Source organism: Callospermophilus lateralis, unplaced genomic scaffold (assembly GCF_048772815.1).
Source record: "Callospermophilus lateralis isolate mCalLat2 unplaced genomic scaffold, mCalLat2.hap1 Scaffold_300, whole genome shotgun sequence".
NCBI classification, from domain to species: Eukaryota; Metazoa; Chordata; class Mammalia; order Rodentia; family Sciuridae; genus Callospermophilus; species Callospermophilus lateralis.
Window position 1 is genome coordinate 1,544,159 of NW_027513641.1, and position 14,288 is coordinate 1,558,446.

The 14,288-nt window shown below is 31.4% G+C and overlaps 1 pseudogene; it reads left to right on the forward strand.

Moving 5' to 3' along the window:
• The first annotated feature begins 238 nt into the window (after positions 1–238).
• Positions 239–14,288, forward strand: part of LOC143390183 (uncharacterized) — a 41,210-nt pseudogene continuing 27,160 nt past the window's right edge.

Sequence of the window (14,288 nt, forward strand, 5' to 3'; positions counted from 1 at the left end):
TATATGATTAAAATTTCAGGGAATGTCACAAAATTACTTCTCTTTTAGATACTTCTTTCAGAAAGGCTTTTAGAATCAGCATTAAAAAGGAGTAATCAATACACAACTAATTATTAAAACTACAGCTAATGTAAACATGATGTATTATGATGTTCTTTTTAGGTATTAAAAAATTTTGAAAATAGAAAAACAAAATATAGCCTACCTGAATGTATTTTTAGTGCTTTGTAAGGTGGTCATGACGAATAAATGTTTATCCACATTCATCACACTCATATCTTTTGTCATCATGATGACTCGTAAGTGAAGCCTATAAAGAAAAAAAAAAGTGCAGACCACTGAAACAGATGACAAATACATGAAAATGAATACATAATGAAAAATGGGCCGTCTAACCAACCTCCTTCAGGTACTATTTGTCTTTTATCTGTGACTTTCAGAGCCTTTCTCAGTCTTCTGTTTATTGGCCCCAGGGTTCTATTCACCACTTCCAAAAAAGCATTTTAACATTTGCACATGCTTAAACCACTTTTGGATAATATTTCTTCCCAGCATGTTAGATCTTAAATCTATTTCATGAATCTACCAAATATCTGGGGTTGTTATCTGACTGGCCAAGTCTTAGAAACATCGAAAGGAGGAATGTTACAGGAATAGAATACGACAAATGGAATAACTGTACAAGTGACGAAACACATGATAATAATAATAGCAAATAACACAGCAAATAACTGAAGATTAGTACTATTCCAGAAGACAAGTGATACCACTTATAAATTGATAGTTCAGAATTTATTGTATTATAAAAAAAACTCAACATTATGAAAATTACACTTTACCACTCTTTGCACTAGTTGAGGAAAATGGAACTCCTTTTATAGTCATTCAAACACAGATTATAAAGGTTTTGATTATTAAAATTGATTTAACTTGAATCCTTCTATCCCTACAATCTATTATATATACATACAATGTGTGTGTATATATATAGACACACACACTCTTATCTTTTGTCACATATACAGTATACACATATATATACACATTATATATATATATATGTATGTATATATATATATATATATATATATATATATATATGTATGTATATACATATACATATACATATATATATCTCCTAGTAAAATGAAGAGCTTTCTTATTCAAGTTGCCAAAATAAGTGTTGATTCTACCATAACTAAAATAAGTAATATAACTGGACTGGATCTAAAGGAAAAAAAATCTGTCTAAATTTAAGAGAAAAATAATAAATGAGAGTGTAAACACTAAAGCCTTACGACTAAAATTCTAGAAACCATTCATAAAATTAAAATGATACAAGCATTTGCAAAAAGCAGTTATATATCTAGAAAAACATTTTCATAAACTTCAAATGTGGTCAGAGATTCATTCATAAAATTGAGAATTCTAGAGTTTTAAACTTGCCATGTTTTTATACTAAAGATATTCTTGTATAATTAAGAATGAAGGAATAGAGCTGGGAACATAACTCAATGATATAACATTTGCCTAGCATGCTCAAAGCCCTGGATTGGATCCTTAGTACTGCAAACAAAAACATAAGCAAAAACAAACAAACAAACAAACAAACAACACCAAATTTGAAACAAAAAGTTTCCAAATAAATTCTCATTCAAGGAAAAATAAATAAATATTAAAATAATAACTTAGTAAAACCTTTAGTAAATTTGGCAATGAGGAAACATTTAATAACATTCTTTATAAATCCTTTAAAATGCAAATAAATATTAAAAATTGTAGAGAACAGAAAGCTTTTTATACAATTTTACATATGTTTAGAAATATTCAACAAAAAACATTATAAGAAATAAATAAAATGGAGATGTAATTGTATCTTACCTCACATAGGGAAAAATAGCTTTACTTACCTGTATGAGCTTCCATGACGAAAACTTTGTCCACAAATACTACAAAGATGAGGCTTTTCTCCACTATGGATTCTCAAATGTTCTTTCAAAGTAGTTCTGTGTTAAAAATACATAAATTTAAAGTTTTATTATATACCCAAGTATATACTACAAATTTTCAGAAAGATTAATAGAATAGTATACAAAGCCAGAGATATTATAGCAATTCTTTTTCCTACAATATTTTTACTCTCTACTGAACAGCAGTATACAAATATGCTTGTTATGTCTTTCTCATTAAAAATAAATTAAAAACACTGATTGTGGCATTCTTTGTTATTGGTTGCTTACAGATTTAACTGTATAACTTAAGCACACTTTGAAGAAGTGTAAGTAAAAAATGATCAATTATCACTACTGAATTGGGTAAAACTTATGTGGATTTTAGTACAGAAGGTTGAAAATATTTAAGGAATTCAGTTTATGAGTTTTTCCTTCCAAATGTGTGCTCATTACTTGTTAGATGTTTTAAGGCAAAGAAAACAATACAGGTGTTACTGACTTTCAGGTGGTGATGTATAAAAGGAACCTATATAAAGGATATAATTTTTCCTCTTCCTAAGTCTTCCAGTTCCACTGACCTGGATGGGCTAGTGTGTAACCATTACAACTCCAAGTAAACCACAACCAGCAGTCCCTGAAATTCTAACATTCAGAATTTTCCCACATACTAATGTGCTAAGTAAACATGGACATGTTATTTACAAGAGGAAAGGAAATGAAAAGCAAGTGAGACTTGCAGGCTTTTAGCTGTCAATAGTAGTTTGTTTTTTTAATTTCAGTCTCATTAAAAGTCTTAATATGAAATGAAAGTCACGCTCCACCAGCAGATGGTGCACTTCTACAAGGACCACCAACACTTGACAAGTAACAGTTCCAGCAATGAGGAAAGTACCCCCCCAAAATAATCAGACCCCTACCTTCTAAGTAGTTATAGTAAAAAGATAGAAGAATTATCTTTGTTTTTCTTTTGGCTTACTTTTTATTTTTACAGAAATACTATTAGTAGAATAATTAATTTATGCCCAAACAATAGTCTATATTTTTTCTATCTATAAATGATTTTATATAATGTACTATAATGATTTTACTATACCTCCATCATATCCATCTATTGTTTTAAGAAAATGACATTTCTCACTGCTTTAAACTATGAAACTTTCACATCTTGAAGAGTGTATAAAATTTATATATACTGTTTAAAATAGCATTAAGTACATGTGCAGATTAAGACTTAAAGCTTCTCCTTAATCTCATTTTTTACTCCCTCCTCAGAAATAATTATTCCCTTTTTGTTGTTGTTTTATTCTGAGGATAGCCCCAAAATAACATTTCTGTGGAAGAAATTAAATATCCTTAATTAACATTACCATACAGAAGTTCTAAAGAGAGTGAATAGAGGCAAGAAACCAGACCTCCTCTAGTATTCTGTTCTCCTAGTTAAAAGATAAAAATGCTAGCAAGTAATCTAACCAATGACAACCCTCAACAAGTCTTAGACCACACTAATACCAATATGGACTACACATTGCATATGTCACATATCTGACATTTTGGTATTTTCATGTACTATCCTCCTGTCAATGCCCTTTGCTTGTCTCCTACGTTAGAACTTTGTTTTCCTGTAGCCCTTTTCTTCACCTTTGTGAGATTATTCTTGCATTTTGGTAGTACACACTCTGTCTTAGTTCATGAGAAATAGGACATTAAAAGCTATTTTTTTAACACCATGAAAACGTGTCAAATTCTATTCTCAGATGCAAATGTTTTCTTTTAAGAACTGTAGGTTGGGATTATTTTTTTTTTTCCAAATTTTCAAAGTACTATTACATCATCTTACTTCTAGTGTTGCTGTTGAGAAAAGTCCAAGTAATTCTATTCAATGTATGTGACCCTACCCAACGAAAAGCATATAAAAATTTTCTCTTTGTCTCTGGTGCTCTGAAATATCAGTGATGTATGTTTTCATCTAATGACCTAAGCATCTGCTGGGTCATTTCTATCTGGCAATTGATATTCTTCAGTTTAGGATATAATCTTGCATTATTAAAAATAAATTTCCAGCCCTCCATGTTATTTCTATTCTTTCTGAAATTCCTATTCAGATGCTAGATTTCCCTGGTCCTCTAATGTTCTCATCTTTATTTTTTATGTTTTTGTACCTTTTTTCCTTCACTGTTTATCCTTTAGCTCTCCAATTGATATCTATACTCTGGCCATCGTGCTCTGAATTTCTAGGAGATTCTAGGTGATCCTTTTCTACAGTATCCTACCCTTGTATATTGGATTCTGAATCTTCAACTAGGGAAACAATTAGTAATTGTTTACTTAAAAAAAAGTTTTCTTCTTTCTTCATAATCTGTTTCCTTACAGTCCTTTTCCCACCCCCTCTGTTTGTGCTGTAATCTATTTTCCATGTTAAAGGTTTTCCTCTATATCTTATAATCTTTGACTATCTGCTCATGATTCAGTGATAGGGACAAGATATTAGCAGAAGAATCCCTAGGGCTTACTCCTTTCAACATTCACAAGGCATTTAATCATATAACATTGTGACATATTCTAGTCCTACAATCCTCTTTTGGGAAAAGGGCTGATGCCCAGCAGAAATGGCACATTGGGTCTATGGAAAAGTATCTAATGATCTAACTTCAAAAACTTTCAAAGTATTTACTCTAGTGTTTTTGATCTGTCTCTCCTTCACTAGAGTTCCAGTGGTACTCAATACTGCTAGTTCCTATACCTTGTGTGGATTCTGTGACAAACTAGGCTTTTTCCATTTCCCATGGTCCTTTGGGATTTGTCTTTTCTTAGATGTACTAAGTCAGTTACAAGTGATTCACCTGCTATATAGCTTTCAAACCTGAGTTGCCATGTTATCTTTCTCTTCTCTTTGTAGCTTAATGTCTTTAAAAAGCAAACATAATGCCTTTAATATATTTTAGTGGGATTTCAAAAACAAATAAAATGTAAGTTAAATCAATCATCTAAACCTGCAAATCCTAGCTCCAAATCATTAGCTACAATATTTCATATAATTTCTTCTTTTTTCTTTATATTTTAAACTAAAGCAGTATTCAGGTATTTTGTGTCTTGAGTTACTCTACACTTCATAAGCCAAATTCATAATAATTATTTTTTACATAAAAGTGCTAAAATTTGTCTGTGTATGCAGATAAATCTTCACCTTTCTCGTACTGATATTCCACAAATAAAGCAAGTCCATTTTCTTTTTCCACCATGAGTACAATCTATGTGGCGTTTCAAATTTCCAGTGTCATTGAACTGACGTCCACATATATCACATGGAAAAGGACCTTAAAAAAAAGAAGGAAAAAGAAAGAATAGTATGCATTCATAGAGAGATACTAAGTTAAATTTAGTAGGTGTGCTATACATTTATGCCTACCACTATCAGTGCATATGTTATAATATGTTACACTTATTGGTTCATAGTTTTTTCTTCTTCTTTTTTAGATTGTTATTCCTGGAAAGCAAGGGACAATCATTTCCACAGTCCTAGAATCAAGTAGAGGGTTTGTTAAGTAATAGACATAATTAATGCTGAATGACCTAATGTATTAATAAATTAAAGTGGCCAGTTCCTAATTCCTAATTTGAAATCAAGCTGAACCAAATGAAAATGCCACCTACTAAATATCTGTGAAAACTAGGTAATAAAAAAACTTTGAAAAGATAAAAAAAACTTTTTTTTTTTGGAGGGTTCACAATTTGGAAATACATTGCTGTTCCTAATAACAAGGTTTTAGTGATACTAAGTAGACTTAAAATGTTGTGGTACATTTCTATTTAGTCCTACAAAATTAAACCCAAATTTGCCATAGTAATATTGACCTTTGCTGGATTCTGAATTTCACCATGACTTTATCAAATATACAACTGGAGAGAATAAGTTCCACTCAATGGCAAGTTCAAAGTAAGATAAAGAATGTGAAAAGGGGGGGCTGGGGTTGTGGCTCAGCAGTAGAGTGCTCACCTAGCACATGCAGGGCACTGGGTTTGATCCTCAACACTACATAAAAATAAAATAAAGGTGTTATGTCCAACTACAACTAAAATAAAGTATTTTTAAAAAGAATGTGAAAAGAAACACAAGAGTTACAACTCAAGAAAGCTGCATATTGGCTTTGAAATCTGGTACTTCACTTCCACATAATGCCATGCCTATTACCCCTTAAGTCCCAAGTTTTCAATTCTATGAACATATTAGTTAAATATTATTTCAAAGTTACCTTAAGTGGTATATTCATTGATAAGTTTAAATTTTTATAGGTGTCCTACACCTATAAAGTTGAAATCTTGGGACAAAATGGGTTATCATTTTTTCTCCTAATGAATGTCAACTCTTATTAAAAATCATATGAACTGGGGCTGGGGATGTGGCTCAAGTCGTAGCGCGCTCGCCTGGCATGCATGTGGCCCGGGTTCGATTCTTAGCACCACATACAAACAAAGATGTTGTGTCCGCCAAGAACTAAATAAAAATAAATATTAAAATTCTCTCTCTCTCTAAAAAAAAATTATATGAACTAACTAACCATATGTAAAATATTTGTTTGAGCACAGTGTTATAACATAGTGATTAATTTAATTGTTTGGCTATCCATTATATTGTAATTTAATTTGGAAGGGATAATATACCCAGATTCTAACACAAAGTTAATCATATATTTAGCAATTATTCAATAAAAATTTATTACAATGTACTTCCCTTGGATATTTTTCTCACTGAACTTTAGTTAGCAGGTTAGCTAAACCTTACTACTTCGTAAACTGGAATACCTCTCCTAAATATATGCTGAAACATGACAGAAAAATAACCTTTTGGGTTGGAGCTGTGGCTCACTTGCCTGGCATGTGTGAGGCACTGAGTTTGATTCTCAGCACCATGTATAAATAAATAAAATAAAGGTCTATCAACAACTAAAAAAGAAAAAAAGAAAGAAAAAGAAAAAAAAATAACTTTTCAATAAGCCTGAAAAATTTTCTAGTTCAATCCCTTTATAGGAATTTCTGTAAACAACATTAACATCCGCCCAGTTTGACATATGCTTATGTACTAGAATGCTTTCATTGATGGGAAAGTAATTTTCACAAAACAATTACTTTAATTTGTAAGTTCTAATACTTAATAAATAATTGGTAGTGAAACTAAACTTGTATCTTAGAATATCCACCCATAGTACTTAAAATGTTTACTTACTCACTAAGTCATTTATTTAATAAATGTTGTAATAATCAGGAACAGGAAAAAGAGGCAGAAGCAAATATATTGATTATACAATTTACTAAGTTTTGCTAGGATGTTTCTACAAAAATATTAATAATTGTTTTTCATTTCAAAAAGAAAGAAAACCCAGAGAAAACTATTTTTCCTGGTACTACAGTCTAAAAGAGTTTTTCACATACAACTTCTAATTATGAACATGTCTCCAACTACAAATTTAGTAACTACAAAAACTATTTCCATATGATGATTCCTTAGAATTTCTCAGATGAAATACTATTAAAGAACAATTTAGCAAAGGCAACTTGGAGAGGGTTAGAATAGAAAAAGAATTCTGTATAAACCAGCTTTGTGTACTAGAATCACAAAGATTAAGTATGCCTTATTGTATGATATACCATTGAAAGTATCTGAAGAGAGAGGAAGATTCTCTTTCTCAAGATAAAATATTTCAGGTACTTCAACAGTTTTTTTAATGACGTGACTTTAAGATCCTATATCACCAAAACTACCCTTCTCTATATTTGCCAATATACAAAACCATTTATACTATTAATATCCTAATTCTGAAAAACACATTTATTAACATAGTTTAACACTATACTGATTTTTGTCAGTCTATTTGTTTACACTGTGCCTTTGCCTAAAAAGCCTTTGCTATTAAGCCCATCTATAATATGAGGAATTTGGATCATGTACCACCACGTTATGTTTTTTCAAGACTCAATGAGTAAAAGATCATTCCCATGAGTCTACCATTTTGTATTTATTCCTAATCTTATTTGTTTTGACCTATTTCATAATATCCAGAATTTTTTCCTTTCAGTATCAGACCTTGTACATGCCGGACAAGTACTGTGGCACTGAATGATATCCCAGCCCTTTTAAAAAAATTATTTTGAAAAATACAGGATATCATACTAAATTGCCTAGGCTGAACTTGAACTTGCAATCCTCCTACCTCAGTCTCTTGAGTAGTTGGAATTACAGTTATGTGCCACTACAACCAGCTTTATTTTTTAATATATTTTTATTTTTAGGTATATTAAGTACCCCTGCCAGCTTTATGCCATGTGTAAAACTATTTACCTGCATTGTTTTTATTTACTGTAAAGAATTCTTACTTACGTTAGTAAAAACATTGAATAGGATAGGATAAAGGCCTCCCCCTGGGATGACAATAATTTGTTTTGGGGATTAACTGTCAAAAATTTATCAAACTATACCACCATCTAGATCATGGTCTCCACCTTGGTCATGGCATAAGGCAAAAAAAAATTCACCAAGTACATTGTTTAATTTCACATATGCTAAGTTTACACTATTCCTTGAAAAATGAGTGTTTTATACAATAAAAATGGTTCACCCCAACCTATTCAATAATCAAAGAATAAATTATTGCCAGGCACAGTGGCATGTAACTGTAATTCAGCAGCTCAGGAGGTTGAAGCTGGGGGATCAAAGACAATTTTAGCAATTTGGTGAGGCCCTAAGCAACTTAATGAGACCCTGTTTCAAAATAAAAAATAAAAAGGGCTAGGGATGTGGCTCAGTGGCTGGGTACAATCAATGGTACAAAAAACCCACAATGTTGTTTATGACCTTGAACACATTTGCTACCAAAATAAAAACCATCACATTTACTAATGTGTGGGAACTGCAGCATATACAGTACTCCTCCAAATCAGTATAACTTTCTTTCATTAATTTAATATCCAAAATTCACTAATAGTGATTCAACAGTCTCCCCAAATGAAACAGGTAAAAAAATCTAACAAAATGAGTAGACATCTACATGATTTATGATGTAAAAAATCAAAGAACAACTAAATAAATGAAGATATAGTCCATGATCAGTGACAGGAAGACTTGATATTGTGCCAGTTCTTCACAATTTGACCCAAGAATTAATGCAATCCCAATCAAAACCCAGCAAATTATTCTTTAAGTATCAAAAAATTCTCCTGTTTATATATGTAGAGGGAAAAAAAATCCAGAATAGCCAACACCATATTGAAGGAGAAGAACAAAGTTAGAAAACTTACTTCAAGACTTAACTATAAAGTCAAGGGAGTATGGTATTGGCAGATGAAAAGACAATTACACAAACAGAACATAAAAGAGCCCAGAGTCACATAAATATGATCAACTGATATGACAAATAAATGAATGTTACACAACTGAGAAAACTGGTTACCATATGCATTTTTTTTAAATTAGTCTAGACATAAGCCTTAGAGTCTTTGCAAACATTAACTTGAAATGAATCATAGACCTAAATGTAAAATGTAAAACTATAAAAATTCTAAGACATAGTGGCAAAAACCTAGATGACTGTGGGTTTGACAACGGCTTTTAGACATGACACCAAAGGCAAATCCACCAAGGTGTTGATAAGCTGGATTTATTAAAATAAAAAATTTCTTCTGTGACAGAATAAAGACAAGCCACAGATTGGGAGGAAATACTTTAAAAGAAATATTTCATAAAGGGCTATATATATTATCCAAAATATACAAAGAACTCTCAAAACTCAACAGTAAATAAAATAAAGGACCCAATCAAAAACTGGGCCAAAGGGCCAGAGATATGACTCAGTGGTAGAGTGCTTACCCAGCACATGTAAGGCACCACATAAAAATAAATAAATTAAAGGTATTGTGTTCATCTACAACTTAAAAAATTTTTTTTTAAAAATCGGACCAAAGATCTAGTAGACATCCATCACACCAAAGGTATACACAAATCGCAAATAAACATAAAAAGATGCTTTACATCATAAGTATTAGGAACATAAATTAAAACAATGAGATACCACTAAACACCTATTACAATGGCCATAATTCAGAATACTGACAATACTAAATTCTGTTGTTATAGTTACCATTTAGAAAGTCCTCCAGAGGCTCATGTATTAAAAGATTGGTCCCAGTACAGCAATGTTTAGCATTGGGGTTTTGGAATATGATCGGATCATGATTCAGTGGATGAGCCCATGAAAGGATTCCTAATTTGATGGCATTTTGGGAAGGTGGTGGAAACTGTAGGTGGTCCCTCACTGGGGGAAACACGTCACTGGGGGTATGCCCTGGAAGGATATATATTGTCCCCAGTCCCTTCCTCTCTCTGTTTCCCAATCGATATGCAGTGAGCAGCTTTGCTCTACCATCCCTTTCCACCATCATGTACTGCCTCACCACAGGCCTAAAACAATGGAGTCAGCTGAAAATGGGCTAAAACCTCTGAAACCGTAAGCCAAAATAACATTTTCCTTCTTTGGGTCTTTTTTTTCCCCCAGATATTTTGTCACAACAATGAAAAGCTGACTAACAGATACCAAGGATGTGAAGCAACAGGAATTCTTTCATGGCTAGTGGAAATGTACAATGATACAGTCACTTGGGAAAAGAGATGATGGTGGTTCCTTACAAACCAAGTATAATCTTACCATTCAATACAGTACTTATGCTGCTAGGGATTTGCCCAAAAGAATTGAAAACTTATGTCCACACAAAAATTTGCACACAGATATTAATAGCAACTTTTTTCATAACTACCAAAACTTGGATGTTCATAAATTATACAAATATACTACTTTGTTGGGCAATGATAATAACGGGGATGTTATGCATATGTGGTGGCAGGGGGCATAATAGGAAATAATTACTTTTAAAAAAAGCCACTTTTAGAAGAAAAAAGAGTACTTCAATAGTCCCCTCCAACATGATATAATAATAATCAATAATTGCCATGGGTGCTTTAAAAAAAATTAACTTCCTTACCCAGATGGAACTTTTCCTGATGCTTCAACTGTGCAAACCTTGATTTAAAATGTTCTTCACAATAGGTACACTTAAAAGGTTTATCTTGAGAATGTAAAATCATATGTTCTTCCAAATGTGGCCTTCTTGTAAAAGATTTCTTACAAATCTAAATGAATGTACATAAAGTGCAAGGAAACCTTAATTAAAAACTAAAATACAAGGTCATAATGAGAAAAAAATATATATATATATATATATTTTTTTTTTCAAGTAAGAAATTTCTACAAACAGAAAACTTACCAAAAGTACAATCAAATTATGTGAAGAAAAAAAACTTTGGAGGAATTACTCCAAGGAATGATTTTGTATCAGCTATAAAGCTAACTGAGTTTCAACTCCTTATATGTTTAATAGAGGTATAAAATAATTTTACTTAATTTTAGACAGTAATTTCTTAATTCAACATTTATTTTAATTCTTAATTTCAATATACAGTTTAAACAATTTATGTATCGGGAATAAAAAAGTTTTATCAGTGCTGCCATATATTTGATTTGAAAAATGAACAAGAAATCACAGAAAAATAATTTCAAAATTTTTCTCTTGAAGTGATCAGAAAGAAACACAACTCTTAAAGAAATGTAACATATATCAGAAATAGAAAAAGAGAAAGAGAGGCTGTTGCAACAACATGTAACATAAAGCACAAGGCTAATTCACAAAATATATTTAATTTTCACAATAATCCTATGAAGTAGACATAATTATCAATATCATCATTTTATAGCCACAGATGATGAACTTAGTAAGGGGAAGACATCATCTTATGTAGATTCAAATAACAAAATTCAATTTCTAGAAACAGAAATCAGAGAAATGGTGAGAATACTGAGAATTTTGCTATGTATATAAATTGAATCTTTGTTATGAAGAAGAAAAAATAACAATACAACATATTAAACATATTAATCTAAATACTCAAAAAATATTTCAGGAGTGTAACAGAATAAATTTTCCTACAAATCCCTTGCCACTAAAAACTGAAGTCTAATTCCCCTCCCCTTAAATTTGCCCTGGCTGTATGACTCCTTGAATGATGATTTCTGTTGTGAAAGTTATGATATGTGACTTTTGAGGCTAGGCTCTAACTTTGTAGTTCTTACTAGGCTTCTCAAAACACACAGTATAATCAGTCTTAGAACCCAAATACTATACAAGAAGGAAGTTGATGTAATCTAATGAAAAAGAAGAGGAAGCTCTAGGTTATTGGTGCATTCCTGCTGAAATCCTAGTTGTCAGAAAACACCAAGCTGCCTACCAGGTGATTGAGTCACTTTGGAAATGGCCCCAAACCAAACCAGTCCAATCTCCACCTAAAAACAATCACCTAAAAACAACTGAATGACTTCAAATGATACCATGTAAAACAGAAGAACTACCTAGCAAAGCTCTGCCCCAAATTTGGATTCCTGCCCCACAAAAAGGTAAGATACAACAAAATAGTTGTTTTAAGTACACTAAATTTTTAAGGTGCTTTATTATGTAGCAACAGATAACCACAAATGGGTGGGAGTCAGGGGGAAGCAACTCTAACACTTCAACTCTGCAAAAATAATGTCACAGATGATATACCCAACTGTAAATACCTGGTATAGTGATTTCAGTATCAATAAAAACTAGGATTTCTAATCAGATCTACCACCCAAAACTAACTAACCAGGATTAATTTACAAAAACCACTAGACTAATTTTACAAAAAAGAAAGATACTAAAAGTGGGATAAGTTCAGTTATGTTACTTTAAAATCTAGCCTAGCATGAGCAACTCCCCCACACCCAAGGACCTGGGTTTGACTCTCAGCATTGCAAAACAAACAAACAAAAAACCTAATCACCTTTCTTTCCCAAAAGGCAACATTATATTTACTTTGTATTTCTAATACAAATTAAAAACCCTTACATCACATTTCCAACTTTCACTCTTAGTCTTCTTGATGGAAGTAAATTCTTGTGCATTTTCAGGATGAAATCTACCAAAGAAAAATAAAAATTATTAGGAAAAGATGATACTAGTTAAGTCAATATAACATATAAATCCACTAACTGTAATTACAAGAATCAGGCACTGATTTTTTTCTTAAAGTGATAGGCATCTCTGGTAAGAATTTAGATTATCATCATAATTTTTAACAAAGTTATTCTTAAATCTCAGTTTATGCAGAAATAAAAAAAATTAGCCATATTTTAAAAATATTCAGGAACCCTAGCAATTTATAAATAACCTGCAAAGTAACTGATTACACTTTTTTACTCCACATTTCAGTAAATTTATTTTTAGAGCTAATATACAATACAATATTAAATTTTTTCTCACAATCTTTCACACATTAAATATGTAAAGCAAATTCTCATAATTCTAAAACCACTTATTTCTGAAGACATTCTTATCCAACCCCAAAACAGAAAACAACATAATCAAATGCTCTACCTTAAAACCTGTTACAGACTATATTCCTGTTTCAACATCAAAAAAAAAAACTTATCTCAATACCATAAACAAAAAACATGGATGAATTAATATTTGCTCTTCTTAATCTGTAGTCTGCAAAATATTAAGCAATGAAAGAATTAGAGATAAGCATTTTCATAGATATTTTTAGTTGACTATTTTTAGTTTACTACATGCTTACATTAGAAAGCACCATATTGTATATAATAGAAGCAAGATAATACTGGCCTCTTAACATGCTTGGCTAAAGTCTTCTTGCTTGCATGAAGTTTATTACAATAAGGGCACTTGTGCTCCTTCTTATGAAATTCGGTTTCATTACTGTGCTTCTTTCTGTGAACAGTTAGGTTAGACTTTGTCGAATAACGCTGGTGACAAATATCACACTCAAAGGGCTTCTCACCTGTGTGTACACGGGTGTGGCTTTTGTATTTCCCTACCAAAAGAGAGAAATTAAAATTAAATTGAGAACATTTGCTACATTGTGAATGAAATCTGACAGTGAAATAAAACGTCATGATTTAGCAAAATTAAATATACACCCAAATCCTCAATTTCAGAAATTTAAATAATTCTCAGACATTTTGCTAAAACATACCCTCCCGTTTATACATGTATATTAATAATCAACATCTACCACTTCTCCTACTGTGTTCAAGAAAGCCATAAAAAATTTAACCTTTTTGTGTCCAAGTTAATAATACTTCATGGGAATGTGAGAAGTAAATGAACTAATACACAGATAAAACTTAAAGCATTCTAGTATAAAGTAAGCACTATAACAATCTATTTTTATTATTATCATGTGGATTATATGGA